Here is a 15,908-nt window from a genome sequence, read left to right as displayed (position 1 = left end):
GTATGAGTGTGAAGCAGGGCGTTCCTGGAAAAGAACATTGTGCTCAGCGAACCTACCCTGGGTAAATAAAGGTTAAATAAAAAAATAAAATAAAAACAGGTCCCATAGTCCTTAAAGAAATTCTTCTAAAGGTTTCCATCCAAGAAAAACATCCCACTATCCCTAAAAACTCCCCGTGGCAATTCCACAAATATTTAAAACAAAGTTAGTTTCTGATTTTGTTTTTATACAGCATATGAAATTATTCCAACCGGCTTGCTATCCTGATGAGTGCAATAATTACATTAACTATTATGACTCATTTGTACACCCCACACGCAGTGACTGAAAACAGTTAACATGCGGTTAAAAACTGTTTGGTTGCTTGTTCAGGACATGGAACTAAAACACGTATTTCTTTCTTTCTTTCTTTTTCATGGCCGATGTCCGCTCCTGTGACTGGAAAACTCAAATCCAGGTGAGTGAGAGAACATTTTGAGTTGTCTGAATGCCCGTGACAGGTTTCATGCCCCAACGTCAGCTGCAAATGTTGGGGGTTTGTGTTCAGATGCGGACGAGTCCCCTGCCGTGTTTGCTAGCCGTCGCGGCGTTGGGCTAACAGGCTAATGGCGGTACGAGTTTGCGCTCCGCTGGGGAGTTTTTGGCGGTAAAGGGCAGTCAGAGGATGACGGATGAATAGCGGTGCGACCCGCTTTTATAGCGGCCTTCAGCTCCTCGGTGCCCGCCAGGCTAACGGAGGACAAAGCCGTGCTGTAGGTGGCCGTCTTTCAGGGGTCATCACTATTCTGCTTTTTCTTGAGCATTCCCTCTCTCTGTATGCGTGAGTGCGAAGGAGCTTTAACTGGAGTTATTGATACCGTGTAGTGTATGTTTTTATGAGCGATACAGGCCAGATTACTTCTTTAATCCGGGCGTGTACATCGCCCGGTCGGGACCACAAACCCAGACCTGCTGATGATTAGAAAGCTGGACGTTTCAGGACGGATCTCCGCAGCCTGAGGGGGGGGTTCGGGGGGGTTGGGGGGGGTGGGGGGGGGGGTTTAGTTCAGTGACACGTGCTGGCGGGGCTTGCCGTTAAAGCAGATTTACTCGCGTGCTTCGGGATCGATAGGGCCCACACAAGGGCGCGTGTCCTGCACACGTAATGCCCGTGACACACACAAAATAAAAAAACACCAGATGAGGAAAATCACCATAAATACTCCTCAGCTGCAGGCTGGCTTTGATGGATGGGCCCCTGGCTTGTCTTTGTCACTAGAAAGCAGGGAGTAGGCGGTGTGTGGAAGGTGGAATACCTTTCCCTGTCTTTTATCCCTGCAACAGGGGCCTTGTCATACCGCACCCCTTCTGACCCCCCAACCCCGAAAGCCCTCTCCCAGATATGTGAGCAAAAAGACAGAAAATTTTAACTAATTTTTTAAAACTACAGTCGGCAAAACCTCTGTCCATCTCACTGTCGTCCTCTCTGAAACTAAAGAATATCCTGATGACAGTTGGATTTAAATGAGCATCACACACTTCCCAACCCTGTAGGATCAGGTTCTTGGAAGCTGTAAGGCTTTCTTCCAAATAAAAAAAAAAAGATGTCTCTTGGCTGTTTCATTTGGCCCCTTGAGTCAATGCACTGGGGGACGGGGAGGGGGACGGGGGGGGGGGGGCGTTTGGGCGTTTATTGTTGAGTGTGTTGTCAGAAAACCGCAGTGGAACGGTCGAGACAGGACTGCGTCAGACACGGCGTAGCACAGCGCGGCTTCGCAGAGCGAAGGGAAGGGGCTGTAATTGGCTCCGCCCCCTGGGACTGGTCCCTGGCGGGTCCAGAGAGTCAGTAACGCAGCTCTGAAAGCTCGCCTTCTGAAGTCGGCTCACAGCTGGAGCGATCTGAGGAGGAAAACGGCCTACGCTTGCGTCTGCTCCAGACGCTTAAGTTATGCCAACCTGATTGTTCGAGGCTCTTTTTGTTTTCCTGTCTGAAGGGGATTATTGGCTTTGCCCACCTTGGCAACGGGTCCGGTTCTCTGCTACTGAGTCGTACTTAACATACACACGGGTTGAAGGCAATGTGTGCGGGTTTACAATTGAGTGAAGTGAGATACTGGGTCTGAGCACATGCGCTGATGTGAGCTTGTGATTGGTTGAGTATGAGCACATGTACCGATGTGAGCTTGTGATTGGTTGAGTATGAGCACATGCGCTGATGTGAGCTTGTGATTGGCTGAGTATGAGAACACATGGTTGCTTGCTCTGCGCATTTCGTGTGTGCCGCTCATTGAGACGCACTCTGCTCTGCTAATGGTGCCTCATTATTAGTTTAGTCTTTTAATGACTTTGCTGCGGAGCCTTGATTGCAGAGGCCTTGTTGAATCATAGAATCCTAGAGAATCTATCGCTGGTAAAAATAAAAGTGCTTTTACTGACCGTTTCCTGCACTGAATGCAGTGATTCAGCCGCAGACGCGAGCCTCACCTCTGTGCGCCAGCCTTATTGTTCATTTTTGGATGCGCTCATCCATCATCATCGCTTTATTCAGCTCTCTTCCCCTTGAAAATGATCTGACCTTGATTTCAAAGTGCCGCGTGGAGTGGAGCGTGTGCGGGAGTGTGTGGGTGGGTGCATACGCTTATTAGACTATGAAGAGGTGCATGGGAATCTGAGTGTGCGCGTGTGTGTGTGCGTGTGTGTGTGTGTGCGTATGCGTGTGTGCGTATGCGTGTGTGTGTGTGTCTGTGCGTGTGTGTGTGTGTGTGTGTGTGTGCGTGTGCGTGTGTGCATATGCGTGTGTGTGTGTGTGTCTGTGCGTGTGTGTGTGTGTGTGTGTGTGTGCGTGTGTGCGTGTGCGTGTGTGTGTGTCTGTGCGTGTGTGTGTGTGTGTGTGTGTGTGTGCGTGTGTGTATGTGTGTGCGTGTGTGTGTGTGCGTGTGAGTAGTGTGAGAGAGAGAGAGAGAGATGTGGAGGGAGGCTGTGCAGAGACAGCTGTACTTCCGTATTAAATGTGAGAAATACAGAAAAACATTTGTTCCCCAAATTCACAAAACAAGCCCCAAACTTCCCAAACCTACCTGAATCACATAAAATGATAATTCCCCTGGGGGAGGAAAGGTGCTGCCAAAATTTGGCTGTAAAATATGTAGCTACCTGTCACAGCCCGAGGGCCTGTTATGACCCGCAATGTTCATAAATTATGATGAATTGTCATTTGTTGTTTTATTAATTATAATTCTTTTCATTATTATTCTTTTAATTTAAAACATTTAAAAAACCTGTGCAACCTCATGCCTCAGGAGACGCATGTTAAAGGGGGGTGGGGGGGGGGGTGTGGGGGGAGAGGAAATGGCTCTTCAGCTCGTGAGGAAATGGCTCTTCAGCTCGTGAATACGTTTTTAGAAAGCCAGACAAAGCCCATCTAATGCAGCTGCGGGCCCTCGCCGGCTGTCTCTGATTGGCTCGGGCCGAGGCTTTCAGCGAGGACGCTGACGGCTGATGTGGTTATCCAGGACTGGGTTATCAGGACTGGGCGCTGGATCCGCGCTCCTTGACTGTCGCCCGATTGGCCGTTAGCCAAGAATGAGCGCGGAATACAAATGTCCTCCTCCAATCAGACCGGCTCCATGCTCTGTCCAAGGGATCCGAAAAGTGATGATTTGTAGCCATGGCTTTAAAACCGAAACTGATGCTCGATGGTGGGAAATGAGCATATTCTTGAAGTCAGATATGAACACACAGATGTTGTTCGTGTTTGTGTGTTCTTTTCTAATATTTTGTTAAAATATGATGGCTAAATCTGCACGTAGACAAAAAAAATATTTTTACTGTATAACGTGCACAATTTGTTGTCTGATAAAATTTTTGCTTTCAGATGTTAGAAGTGGTAGACATTTGACTCTCAAGGACTCGTTGAATGTTCTTTGTGCTATCAATGAAACTGAAAAAATAAATGAAAGAACTCAGAAGTCACCTTGAAGACATCCTCAGAGTTGAATGAAAAGCAGGGCGTAGGTGCACATAGACGGCTTGCGATGGTTTTCTGAAGGTCGATCCGAGAAAGGAATCTTTGGCATTTTCCTCGATTGGGGGTACGTTTGCCAACTCTCTGAAATCAAAAAAATGTCTTGCATCGCTCGTAATGAACCAGATTGATTTCATACCCGTGATAATGACATCGCACACAAACGCGGTTTTGAGCGATGCGTTCAGCACCTGTCAATCAACTGTCTATTGAACGGGAACCCAGAAGGCGCGGGCGTTTTGGGAAGCAGTGAGCATGTGCGTTTTTCCCCCTCAGAGACGGCCTGTATTTGAAGAACAGAGGGAGAGAGGAGAAAGCAGGCAGACACGCTGCATTATTCCCCTCTACTTCAAAGCCGGGTGTTTCTGCATGTGGAATGAGGGGTGTAGGGGCTCTGTGGAGGACACACAGATGGTCTGGTTGCCACGGCGTCGCTACTTCCTTGTGCACTCGCCGGTGATGCGAGCGGTGATGCGAGCGATGATGCGAGCGGTCTTTGCGCAGGCTGTGAAGCTCCCTCACCAGGGAGAGGAGGCGGCGTCTGGAATCAAGGCCGGGCTCCGTCTCTGTCCGGACGGCTGGTCACATGCCAGAGCAGCTTCAGATCCACAAGGCCGGGCTCCGTCTCGGTCCGGACGGCTGGTCACATGCCAGAGCAGCTTCAGATCCACAAGGCCGGGCTCCGTCTCTGTCCGGATCGCTGGTCACATGCCAGAGCAGCTTCAGATCCACAAGGCCGGGCCCCGTCTCTGTCCGGACGGCTGGTCACATGCCAGAGCAGCTTCAGGTCCACAAGGTGTTGCGGGGTTTTTCCAGAAATGCTTCGATTGCTAACTGACAGTGTGAAGTCATTTCCAAAGCAGCTTGTACGGCAATGTTATATTTTCAGAGGTACATATGGTACATATGAATGCATTAATCTTATAATTTCATCGCATTTATTTACCCCATCTACTGCTATTCCTCTGCCTGTTGTTGCATGTCTCAAGTTATAAAAGCTACTTTCTGACTGAAGTTGAAGCCACGGTTATGTCCAGCTATTAAACAGAGTTTTGCTGAACTGCTGCTGAATGGTGTTGATTGATGAGCTGAGTTGCTCGCTGATTTGATTTGATTTTCTGATGAAGGTCTAACTGTGCCAAAATATTAATGCGATGGCCTGAGTTTTTTTTCCATTGAACAGATAAAATCAGAAGAATTCTATGTAGCTAATGAGTCTGCGCCTGGGCCTTTTTAGTGGAGTCCTACTCCTTTCTTCTTCCTTGTTTGGAAGGACACAAATCAACACCAACTACAAAAAAATTAATGTATTATTGGGAAGCAATAAATTACCCTTGTTTTTTTAAATCAATGTCGTTTGTTTCAAACACTGGTGAAATCAGCCAAAAACGCAGTAATATTCCTGGCTTGTGTTTTGAAAATGCATTCATTACCGAAATTATTTTAAAGCTACAGCTGTCCAGTCCTGTAGACTTGCTGTTGTTTTGAGGTCTTTAATGCTCTGATCTGCTTCACTCCACATTTATTAACGTTGATATTTTAGAAGCCAAGCAACAATTTACCAGTCTTGGGCTGCATGTGCCATAGAAAATAGTTCCAGCGGAAAATCAGATTAAAAGTAATTTTTGTAATGAATAATCAGGCAATATACGTGTACAACCTCTGGAGACAAAACATTGTTGTATAAGGTACTCAGCAGTTACTGATATCGTATTTTTCTTTAGATCAAGAACTGTCCCTAATGTCCCTATACCAGCTGTTATACAAGGCCAGTAGGTCATTAGAAACTGAAATATCCTGTGAACCATCCCTTTAATATTTCCCCTGGATACTCAAAGCCACGCCCCCTCACTCCAGAATCCTGTGAACCTTCCCTTTAACACATCCCCAGGGTGCTCAAAGCCACGCCCCCTCACTCCACATTGCGGGACAGATAGGGTTTCACCGCAGCCGTGGAGACAACACCCCAGCATGTACACACACAAGCCAGCGGATCCGGTTTCTACTGGAACACGGACGCGACGCCAGACTGCAGCTTTGGGTTCACCCAACAGTGCTGGGACGACCTTTGACCCCCGAGGTTTTTCGATAATAACGACTAACCACGTCTATGACTTCACTACTATACAATCTGTTCGGAGATGGGAATAGTGAAGGATGGCTAGAATGATTATTTTCTGGATGATGGACAGAAACACACAAGAAAAGTGTTTTGTTGGGCTTTTATTGAACTGTCTCAGTATGGGCTGTCTCGGTTTGAGGGGAATGGGCTCTGTGTGTGTGTGTGTGTGTGTGGGTGTGTGTGTGTGAGAGAGAGAAAGTGTGTGTGTGTGTGTGGGTGTGTGTGTCTGTGAGAGAGAGAGAGTGACAGGGACACATTAAATGGGATTTCCAGCAGCTGTAATCCTGTGATGAAGTTTATTAGAAACTGAAAATAAACGATTCTGCATTGCGCTACGCTTCTGGAGGAGAAAGTGTGTGTGTTTATAACGGGAGAGGAAGAGGCTGAGATATACTCACCTTCACCACCTGCAAAGAGTCCTTGACAAGTCGTTTTTATGACAAAAACCAACAAATACAGTGCAGTGACGTGAGTAGTGCTTACCTTAAACAAGACCAGGTCAAAACCGAACTGGCCCACCAATCCCTTAACTTCATCACTCACTCAGTCACTCAGTCACAGACATGCGCGGTGTAACTGCATCACTCACTCACTCACTCAGTCACAGACATGCACGGTGTAACTGCATCACTCACTCACTCAGTCACTCAGTCACAGACATGCACGGTGTAACTGCATCACTCACTCACTCAGTCACTCAGTCACAGGCATGCGCAGTGTAACTTCACTCACTCAGTCACAGACATGCGCAGTGTAACTAAATCACTCACTCAGTCACTCAGTCACAGACATGCGCGGTGTAACTGCATCACTCACTCAGTCACTCAGTCACAGACATGCATGGTATAACTACATCACTCACTCAGTCACTCAGTCACAGACATGCGCGGTGTAACTGCATCACTCACTCACTCAGTCACAGACATGCATGGTATAACTACATCACTCACTCAGTCACTCAGTCACAGACATGCGCGGTGTAACTGCATCACTCACTCACTCAGTCACAGACATTCGCGTTTATAGGGCTGGCCCTGCTGTTGTACATTATTTCTTTGGTTTAATGAATGCAGTGGAGGCAGGACTGCGGAGCTGCATTTCAGTGCCATGTAGCCTGTGCCCTCTGGCCCTGATGCACAGGCTCTTTGTGTCATGTCTGCAGAGCCAGCAATAATGGAACAGCGTCTCTCTCTCGAAGAGACAGCGAATTTAGAGCGAGCGTTGCCCCTGGACCCTGGGGGGGTCCTCCTCCTCCTCCTCCTCTGGTCACGTGGTACACGAGGGGGGCATCCCACAATGCAGCGGGAGCCTGTCCGCCCTTCAGAAACGCAGGAGAGAGAGAGAGAGAGAGAGAGAGACGAATCCGTGACAGTGATGGATCTCTTATTAATTAAGCAATCCGACATTGATTGCAAACACACATGCTCAGCTGATGGCTCGTTACCTATTATCTGCGCGGCCTATTTGTGGAAGTAGATTGGAACGACGATAAATAGACACTATAAATAACCTAGCAATAAAAACCTGGTGCCGCTGTAATTGATAGAGTGGGGGGGTTGGGGGTGGGGGTGGCGGGGGGGAACCATAAAAGGCGCTTTCCTGAGATAAGCAGCATTTCTCGTTTAATTTGCTAACGCTGCTCCATCGTGTCAGCTGCTTCCGTCTCTGAGCTCCAAGGTTTGTTGGAGAGTTTTTTTTTTTTTTTTGCTGTAAGCCCTTTTCGGGGGATCTCCAGCTGACGCCCTCTCGTGTCGCCGTGACGACGAGGACGGTGTTGAAGCGGGAGTGTTCCGGAATGCCGGCGATCAAACAGCGGGAGGCGGTTAGCGCCTCAGCAGAGAGGCTAACCACGTCTCTGATTGGCTTGGAATGGGCGTTTTTTTCCCGCTCTTATTGGCTTGGAATGGGCGTTTTTTTCCGCTCTTATTGGCTTGGAATGGGCGTTTTTTTCCGCTCTTATTGGCTTGGAATGGGCGTTTCTCCCGCTCTTATTGGCTTGGAATGGGCGTTTTTCCCCTCTCTTATTGGCTTGGAATGGGCGTTTCTCCCCGCTCTTATTGGCTTGGAATGGGCGTTTCTCCCCGCTCTTATTGGCTTGGAATGGGCGTTTTTCCCCTCTCTTATTGGCTTGGAATGGGCGTTTCTCCCCGCTCTTATTGGCTTGGAATGGGCGTTTTTTTCCCGCTCTTATTGGCTTGGAATGGCGTTTTCCCCACTTATTGGCTTGAATGGGCGTTTTCCCGCTCTATTGGCTTGGAATGGGCGTTTTTCCCCGCTCTTATTGGCTTGGAATGGGCGTTTCTCCCCGCTCTTATTGGCTTGGAATGGGCGTTTTTCCCCTCTCTTATTGGCTTGGAATGGGCGTTTTTTTCCTGCTACTGTCTGATAACCAGGCACTTAACTGAGATGAGCATGCTCAGACCGCTGGCAGAAGTGTTGCTTGTGTCACCTACTTGTTCCCCTCATCTGTGTTTGGAAAGGCCGAGCATGTGCTGACTGAGCCGTTGAACCAGCTGCCTCCGTTTGCTTGGACCGTGCGCGTGCATTATTTCACTTTAGGGAATGCACACGTGCACCAGATGTATACTTGAATGACAAGCTAAGGCTAGCCACATATGACTTGACTGCAGGCAAATTGTATTGCTGATTAGCATGGAGAGCAAGTATGCGCTGCACTAGAACATGCTATGACATGTTACAGCCTGTTGTGCAATGGCCACACAAACACATGCAACATTTCACAGTAAAAAAAAACAACAACAATCCATTTAGTGTAGTGAGCCTGAAAGAGTAATGTCAAATATCATGATGCCAACGAATGTGGTTGGAAGGAAATTGCAGTTATAAGAACGCTCGGTCAGGATTGTAGTTCCTATGAAATCTCAGGACATTTGATTTTAGTGTCACTGCACCTCAGACGTTCTCCAGCAGCGTAGTGAGTAGTGTATTAACACCTGTCAGCTGAGGAAAATAAATGCCACAAGATATGAGCATGGGCTTCCATCAGTAAGCACAAACACGGAAACTTCATGCTCAAGCTAAAGGGACTAGCCCTGGTGTACAGGGCACATGAAACCTGTAAAACCCCCATAGAGACAGGAAAGGTGGGAGCATGTGTTGCTGCAGCTGTTCTTGTTCTTCTCATTGTTTTCGAGGTGAGAAATGTCAAGCTGACATTTTGTCTAAGCACGAGCTCTCTTGGATCCTCGCACATACTGTAGCTCACAGTGGCTCACGGACAAAGATGGCCTCACTCTTTCCCACCACCTGAGCAACAGTGCCCCTGAGCATCACCTTTAATTCACCCCCCGCCCCCATTTTTCTGAGTACCATCTTCTCCCGTTTCACGCCTGCTCTATTAAGCAGCCGTTGACCGTCGGTGCTTCCCATTTGACTGGCTGTCGTGCTGTTTAAACTCATTCCTCTAATGTCAGGCTGTTCTAAGCCGCAGTAAAAAAAAAAAAATGTGTGCATTTCCCCTTCCCCCGAAACTCCCTAACCGTGCTCTCTGTCTGAAACGGGGAAGAGCAGAGCCTGCTGCTCTCTTCTCACCTGGTAACCATGGCAGCGAGGATGCTGAACCCCCTGCTCGCTGCCTCGCGCGAGGGGAAGCGTTCAGTGAGCAGGAAGGTAATTTGAACGCAAGCGGCCCATCGAGCCGGCGCCGTGGCGCGTGCATGCGTTACCCCGCCCGTCTCCTCGGGTGTCACAGCCGCCTTTCTTCTGATAATATTCAGATAAATAATTTGTTCCCTCCGTCTGCTTGTAACTGTACGCTCTCAAAACTTGACGTGTTAAAAACGACACACGACACGTCATTTTTTAAAACACGCCTCCGTGTGAGGTTTAAGAACGACACGTTTTGCGTTACTTTCAACACGGTCTGCGTTAAAAACATCTCCCTTTTAACACACGAGTTGTATGAATTGACCCAGACTGTGTTGAAAGCAACACAAGAGTAGTAATTCAAATAATCTGTTTTTAATCACTTATTTTGCACTTTAACCTTTTTGAGAGTGTAGTTGATTCTGACATGCTGTTCTGAACGGTCGGTCGGCCAGCGAATCGTGTCGAAAACACGGCTTGAACCTGCACGACAAGTTTAGGCTGGTAAAAGAGGAACTGTCAGCAGGGTAGCAGCATTTGCTCTTAATTATTTAATTAACCTAAACATTAGCATAATGCGACATTTAAGGTGCACTTCCTAATGAGCACATGAATGACTGCAGAGGACTTCTTACAGTATGTGCCCATGATATGGTTTCTGTTTTACTGTCTAACCTACCAGTGAACCGTGATTTAGCTGTTTACCTAACTGTGCGGAGGTGCAGTAATTTGTGCAAAAACTTGTGCACACTGTTTTCACCTGTGTACACCTGTGCACACTGTGTTTTCACCTGTGTACACCTGTGCACACTGTGTTTTCACCTGTGTAAACCTGTGCACACTGTGTTTTCACCTGTGTACACCTGTGCACACTGTGTTTTCACCTGTGTACACCTGTGCACACTGTGTTTTCACCTGTGTACACCTGTGCACACTGGCCCTCTGGGAAAGGACTGTTCCCAGTTTTATTGTGTTTACTGAAGCACCACTGGATATTGTTCTAGCTTTGAATCGCCAACTCCAATTATTATTATTATTATTATTATTATTATTATAAAAGGAAAACTTTAGCCAGGGTTTTTACATTGATGTTAATTATCAGGGAAATTAGATATGAACCACACTCCACACTCCAACTGAGTCTTTTTTAATATGGTCTTAATTAATAATGTAATTTAGACCAGAATTTTTTGTAAAAGATCAGGAGACACAGTCTGGTGCCCTGCCAGGGATTTGGGGTCCCATGAAAAGATCGCACATTGGGCCCCACCACCCCCAAGCCACCCCATCCCTGCACAAATATAAGCACAATTTTTTTTGAAGGCCCCTTTCAGTCAGGGCCCTTGTGATCGTCCTAATTGTTGTTGTTAATTGCAGACAGGAGGTTTGTGAAATTGGTACTGTGCTTGCAGGACGGTTGTTAGTCTCAGCCAGCTGGTCTCAGCGTCCTGAAAACAGTGCTATTAGTACAATCAGGATCGCTGAAAATGATCTGTTCTCATGTGTTCAAGTTGACATCTGGGTCCTCAAGTACTTATTTGCCTCCTGCGCTGGTGTCTTTAGATTTGTCGGTGGCCTTCTTTGCATTTGTGAATATAACATCACCCTTTTCCAGTTCGGGAGCCCGACATATTGATTTTTAACTCTGTTATTTTCTGGAAACTGAAAGGAAAAGACATTAAGAAAAAAAAACTGCATTCCCCTGTGCCAGGTGTAGGAGAGCTCTCAGTTCTTCAAGGTCATGTTTCTCCACAGGAAGTGATTTTTCTTGGTACTGGGTCTTACTCAATCAAAAAAAAAAAAAAAGAGAAGAGAGAGAAAAAACGAAAGAAAGAAAACCTCTGACAAACTGTATCTCTCTGTTATGGGCTCTGTTGATGCCACCATCTGCTCTCTCAGTGTGTGGCGTAAGCCCTGGATGTGTACAATTAAACCCCAAAGCCGCAGCCAGTAAAATGCCTTGGGAAGTGCCAGCCGATGAACAGCACTACCTTAAGTGCTCTCCGTTTGCCTCTTAACAGATTTGGCCACTCCCCGGTGGGGGGGTCAGTCTCACTGCCGGCATCGGCGGAACCTGACATTTTGACCGTCTTTGGCAGTCCCTTCTGCCTCTTTACTCGTAGGTTCTAGAACTGTGTCTTATTGCACCACGCATGGTCCGCTGCCATTTCACTCTATTTTGGGTCTGTGTTGTTTTTTTTTCTTTCCTGCTGTCGACCAAGTCTGGCCAAGCTACATTTATTTCCAGAAGTAGATCCATATCCCATTCATTACTCTGCCTAATGTTCCTGTGAGAAATTGATGCGACTTGCACAAGAAAGAAAGTTCCCCCACGTCTGGGCTCCTCAGCGGATTCTGTGCCGAGCCGGTTCTCCCGGCCAGGGCGGTACCTCTTAGCGCCATAACTCACCTTCGTCCCGTCAGATCAATGCACCGGGAGCTCTAACGAGAACAAATCATCCCTCCTAAGAGCTCCGATCTTATAAGAGGTGAGTAATCTGTGCTGGACTCCTCCTGAAGGCTGTCTTCCCCAAGGTGGGGAGGGAGGAAGGCTCTCACTTTGAATGTGCAGGGTGCCCTCCTTTCAATGAGACTGCAGTCTCCGGGCCTGAACAGTAATTACTGTCTCCTGTGCTGGTGTGTCCTCCTTACTAATGATTGATTAATTGGATTGCTGAAGAGGCCGGTTTTTTTAACATAGGGCTTAGTTCAAGGATCAATGTGGCCATGGCCAGGCAGAAGAAAAAAAAAACCAAAAAAGAGAAGAAATGTAGTTGGCAATTGCAATTGACTGCCACAAATTAATGAGTCAAGTTAAAATGTGTTAAAAAGAAAAACAGAGAGGGATGGAGGACGGAGTGTGGCACAGTGGGTAAGGAACTGCGCTTGTAACCGAAAGGTCGCAGGTTCGAATCCCGGGTAAGGACACTGCCGTTGTACCCTTGAGCAAGGTACTTAACCTGCATTGCTTCAGTATATATCCAGCTGTATAAATGGATACAATGTAAAGTGCTATGTAAAAAGTTGTGTAAGTCGCTCTGGATAAGAGCGTCTGCTAAAATGCCTATAATGTAATAATGTAATGGATGATGTCATACTGCACTGCCTACTTTGTACACAAATGTGGACAGATATAACTTCATGTTTGTAATACTACGGAATGACAATAGATTTAATTTTAGGATCCCTTAATGATAACCTAATACTGTAGCTGTCAATTGTCTGATGTCCACCCATTTTCTGTTAGCAGCTCTTACACTAATCATGTCATTTTTGGTCCATATACAGAATACTTCCACTGGACAATATCCCATGATGCTTTCTGCTTTTCTCATGGATTTGTGTGGAATGATCCTAAAATGATTTTTTTTTTAATTCGATATTTGTATAGATTCTGAAATGAAGGACTGGCCATTTCTTCAAAATGGCGAATGTGACACACATACATACTGTTAATCTCTTCAAAGGCAAGTGCCCTTTCTTTACATCTTTTGACCTTTGCTGCATAATTGGACAACTAACTGTAATGTGGTAATTATATTAAATATATAATTTAATATAACTTACAACTCCTTGAAATTACTTTGTCATTGGATTGTACGGTTTGTGCAATCAATGACACAATTAAATCAAACAAGGACACACAGTCACACACACACCCACATGTACACACACACACATACGCACACACCCATAATACACACACACATACACACACACTCTTAATACACACTCACACACAGACACACACACACACCCATAATACACACACAGACACACACACACACCCATAATACACACACACAGACACACACTCTTAATACACACTCACACACAGACACACACACACCCACATGCACACACACACACATACGCACACACCCATAATACACACACACAGACACACACACACATACACACACACTCTTAATACACACTCACACACAGACACACACACACACACACCCAGTACACGCTTTCTTAATGGCTCTGTGCATTGAATCCACCTGCAGAGCCCTTGGGTCTGGTTCTCCATTCCTCTGCATTCACAGTTATGACACGTTGGGGGGATGTTTTTTTAAATGTCTGATCCCGCATCGATCCCGAGTTTTCGCGGGTCTCACGATGACGCGCTCATTCTTCTCCGCGGTTTTTGTTGAAATGCTAATGTGGAACCGCGAGGGGCTCACCATCACGCCCCCCCCCCCGGGATTGATCCTTCTCATCCCGCGGTTCTTGTCTGAGCGAGAGTAACATCGCTCTAACGCGTGTCCCTCGCTGTTCCCCCGCCGGTTCAGCGCCCCCGAAACACACGACCCGCCATCCTTTCCTGGGTGCTCCAGGTTACCTTGGCAACGTGTTTTGTAAAATAGAGGGTCCGTAGCGTTTCATTGATTGGGGTTAAGAAGTCCCTCCCCCCGCTGTGGGTCGGGGGGGCTTGATTGAGACGCACTGAGACTAATTGGCCGCGCGTTCCTGGTGAGGTCGTAGTGAGGGAGGGGCTGGCTGGCATTACTCAACCCCCCCTCTCAGCGCCGGTGCTGCAGAAACTCCGGCATTGCATCTTTCTCACTGGTTGACACCCGAGTTAATTAAAATGGCCGCCTCCCCAGAATGCTCGGCCCCTGATAACCCTGAGCCAGCTCTGCTTCTCAAAGAAGGTGTTCTGATGCTTATTCTGCAGGATTCCGTTCCAAGATTCGATCTTATCAGATTATCTGTTTCTAAAGTTGATGTGTTCTGCAGGCTCTGTAGCTTATGACCTTCCAGCGGGCGCGTCCGATCTTATCCAAAAGGGCCGGTGTGGGCGCAGGTTTTTGTTTTAGCCACAGCACTAATGCCCCTGATTCTACTTGTCAGGGTCTTGATTGAAAACCACGATTGCCTAATTAGTAGAATTGGTTGTCGTTAATAATTAAAATGATCGATATAATTGAGAAATAGAATTACATCAAAGTGTAATGTGAAGTTTTGAGTTTGTGAGTCTCGGATTTTCACGTTTATGTGACATCTGAAGACCGTTGTTTGTTTGCGAGTCTGCATTTGTGAGCGCGTGCACACGTGTCCTTTGTCTGTTAGAGGGAGGTGGGAGGCTGAGCTGCATCAGCGTAGCTGAATAAGCTACTCCAGCGAGCGCCGTCTCTCACATCACAGAAGAGGGAAGCTCAGCTTCAGCTCACGAGCGGCAAGCATTAACTAATGGCCGCTTATTCACTGAAAACAGATCACATATTAGATCATTAGTTATGCCTGGGTGCTATAAAAGGGAGAAGGGAAGAAAAGGAGACGTGGCAAGCCGATTCAGGTGATATTATTAATGTTACAAACATAACGCCGATTCAGGTGATATTATTAATGTTACAAACATAACGCCGATTCAGGTGATATTATTAATGTTACAAACATAACGCTGATTCAGGTGATATTATTAATGTTACAAACATAACGCCGATTCAGGTGATATTATTAATGTTACAAACATAACGCCGATTCAGGTGATATTATTAATGTTACAAACATAATGCCGATTCAGGTGATATTATTAATGTTACAAACATAACGCCGATTCAGGTGATATTATTAATGTTACAAACATAACGCATTCCAAATGACCGGCAAAGCAAACAAATATATAAGCAGAAGATCACGTTAATAAGTCTCAGTGAAGACTCAGCTGAACTGTAGCTACTGCCTGGGGATGTTTAGCCAGTGTTACTGAGGTCCTTCCCTGTGTGTTGTTGGTTCTGGTGGCTGCCGCTTGGCTCTGGCTGTTGGGCTGGTTTTTGGGTTGCGATTTGTTTGCGTGCCCCAGTGCCAGGGTCTCTCCCTCTGCATGGTGAGGGAATGTTTTCATGTCATTGTCCAAAGGTCTCTATCATTGCCCCGGGGGGGGATTTCACAAAGTGGGGCCCTGTGTCATGGAGCAGGATTACTGAGTTCTCTGGATAACCGCAGCTTCTCACCTGGCTGCTGCAGGATGTCGGCTGCGCATGCTGTGTGCAGAGATGATGTCATCAGAGGTGTTTCCGCAGTCTTAATGTGACGATCACTGTTTGCCAAAGGCAGGGCAGTCCAGCCCTGTTCCTGTAGATGTCCTGTATGTTTTCAGTTCAACCCTAATTCGACACACCTGAATCATAATTGGCAGGCAGTCTAAGGACTGTCAGTTACACCTGT

The 15,908-nt window shown here is 46.9% G+C and overlaps 1 protein-coding gene across 3 annotated transcripts in view; it reads left to right on the top strand.

Moving 5' to 3' along the window:
• Positions 1 to 15,908, top strand: part of LOC135258779 (glutamate receptor-interacting protein 1-like) — a 215,311-nt gene that overhangs the window by 89,605 nt on the left and 109,798 nt on the right. The gene's annotated exons all lie outside the window — the stretch shown is intronic.

The sequence above is a fragment of the Anguilla rostrata genome, chromosome 7 (assembly GCF_018555375.3).
Source record: "Anguilla rostrata isolate EN2019 chromosome 7, ASM1855537v3, whole genome shotgun sequence".
Taxonomy (NCBI): Eukaryota; Metazoa; Chordata; class Actinopteri; order Anguilliformes; family Anguillidae; genus Anguilla; species Anguilla rostrata.
The sequence above is the reverse complement of the archived record's forward strand: the minus strand, read 5'-3'. Positions and strand labels throughout refer to the sequence as shown.